Source organism: Petromyzon marinus, unplaced genomic scaffold, assembly GCF_048934315.1.
Source record: "Petromyzon marinus isolate PM22_M1 ecotype Great Lakes invasive population unplaced genomic scaffold, UKy_Petmar_22M1.pri1.0 PM_G_Scaffold_6, whole genome shotgun sequence".
NCBI classification, from domain to species: domain Eukaryota; kingdom Metazoa; phylum Chordata; class Hyperoartia; order Petromyzontiformes; family Petromyzontidae; genus Petromyzon; species Petromyzon marinus.
This window is the reverse complement of record NW_027423013.1, coordinates 4,432,501-4,435,000: the sequence shown is the minus strand read 5'-3', so window position 1 is coordinate 4,435,000 and position 2,500 is coordinate 4,432,501.

The window sequence follows — 2,500 nt, the reverse complement described above, 5'->3', positions numbered from 1 at the left end:
AGTCAGACTCATCCCCACCAGAGATCAGCCCAATGAGGGTGGTGTCGTCCGACAAACTTCAAGAGTTTGACGGACAGATGATTGGAGGCGCAGCTGTTGGTATACAGGGAGAAGAGCAGTGGGCAAAGGACGCAGCCCTGAGGAGTTCCCGTGCTGATGGACCTGGAGTCAGAGACTTCTGTTCCCGGCTTAACGCACTGCTTCCTGTCAGAGAGGAAGTCTGTGATCCACCTGCAGGTGGAGTAGGGCACGTTCAGCTGGAAGAGCTTGTCCTGAAGCAGGGCAGGGATGATGGTGTTGAAGGCAGAGCTGAAGTCCACAAACAGGATTCTGGCGTAGGATGCTGGGGCGTCCACATGCTGTAGGGTGAAGTGGAGGGCCATGTTAACTGCGTCGTCCACAGACCTGTTGGCTCTGTAGGCAAACTGAAGGGGGTCCAGGAGAGGGTCTGTGATGGCTTTGAGGTGTGCCAGGAGCAGGCGCTCAAAAGACTTCATTACCACAGATGTAAGGGCGACCGGTCTGTAATCATTTAGTCCTGTTGGCCTTAGCTTTTTGGGCACAGCGATGATGGTGGAGGACTTGAGACAGGCTGGTACATGGCATGTCTCCAGGGAGGTGTTAAAGATGTTGGTGAACACCGGAGACAGCTGGTCAGCGCAGTGCCTGAGGGTGGCTGGAGAGACAGAGTCCGGCCCGGCTGCTTTGCGTGGATTCTGCCTCTTGAAAAGCCCATTAACTTCTCCCTCCTGAAAGGAGAGAGTCGTTTCTGTAGTATGGGTGGGGGATGGGGCCTCTTGGGTGGGAAGGGGTGGTTCAGGACAGTCCAATTGTCTTTCAAATCTACGGTAGAACTCGTTCAGGTCGTTGGCTAGGCGGGAGTCGTTAGTGGTGTGGGGCGCTCTGGGTTTGTAGTTGGTGATGTGCCTGAGCCCTTTGGCAGACAGAAGCAGCGTCGTTAGTAGAGAACTGGTGTTTTAGTGTCTCTGAGTACAGTCGTTTAGCCTCTCTCACCGCTTTGCTAAACCTGTTCTTCGACTCCTTGAATCTGTCTCTATCCCCACTCCTAAACGCTTCCTCCTTCTCCAACCTCAACCTTTTGAGCTTTGCTGAGAACCAGGGCTTGTTGTTGTTAAAGTTCACCCTGGTACGTGTTGGGATACAGCAGTCCTCACAGAAGCTGATGTACACAGCCTCTGTGAGTTCATCCAGACTATTGGTAGCAGTCGTGAACATATCCCAGTCAGTACAGTCTAAGCACGCCCGCAAATCTTCCACAGCCTCACTGGTCCACTGTTTAGATGTCCTCACAGCAGGTTTACAGAGTTTTAGTTGCTGCCTGTATGCACGAATCAGGTGGACCAAGGGAGTTCTGTGCGAGCCGAACAGCCCCGTGACCCACAAGAGAAACATCCCCGCCAAATTCGAGCGTTTGACGGGGTCTATCCGTGAAAAAATATTCACGTTTTTGAGTGCACATGCATTTCTGCTGCAAATGCCTCTGGAAGTTTCATGCCGTTCGTATGCCAATTGTGGCAACACGAAAATGACCCGTTTTCCCATTCCGAGGGATTTCTGTGCGACCCTAACAGCCCCGTGAGCCACAAGAGACACATCCCCGCCAATTTCTAGCGTTTCACGGGGTCTATCCGTGAAAAATATAGACGTTTTTGAGTGCACATGCATTTCTGCTGCAGATGCCTCTGGAAGTTTCATGCCGTTCGTACGCAATGTGGCAACACGAAAATGACCCCTTTTCCCATTCCGAGGGATTTCTGTGCGACCCTAACTAACAGCGCCCGTGAGCCACAAGAGAGACATCCCCGCCAATTTATAGCGTTTCACGGGGTCTATCCGTGAAAAATATAGACGTTTTTGAGTGCACATGCATTCCTGCTGCAAATGCCTCTGGAAGTTTCATGCCGTTCCTATGCAATGTGGCCACACAAAAATGACCCGTTTTCCCATTCCGAGGCATTTCTGTGCGACCCTAACAGCCCCGTGAGCCACAAGAGAGACATCCCCGCCAACTTCTAGCGTTTGACGGGGTCTATGCGTGAAAAATATTAAAATTTTTGAGTGCACGTGCCTTTCTGCTGCAAATGCCTCTGGAAGTTTCATGGCGTTCCTATGCAATGTGGCAACACGAAAATGACCCCTTTTCCCATTCCGAGGGAGTTCTGTGCCACCCTAACAGCCCCATGAGCCACAAGAGACACATCCCCGCCAATTTCTAGCGTTTCACGGGGTCTATCCGTGAAACATATAGAAGTTTTTGAGTGCACATGCATTCCTGCTGCAAATGCCTCTGGAAGTTTCATGCGGTTCGTACGCAATGTGGCAACACGAAAATGACCCGTTTTCCCATTCCCAGGGATTTCTGTGCGACCCGAACAGCCCCGTGAGCCACAAGAGACACATCCCCGCCAATTTCTAGCGTTTCACGGGGTCTATCCGTGAAAAATATCAATTTTTTTTTGACTGCACATGCATTTCTGCT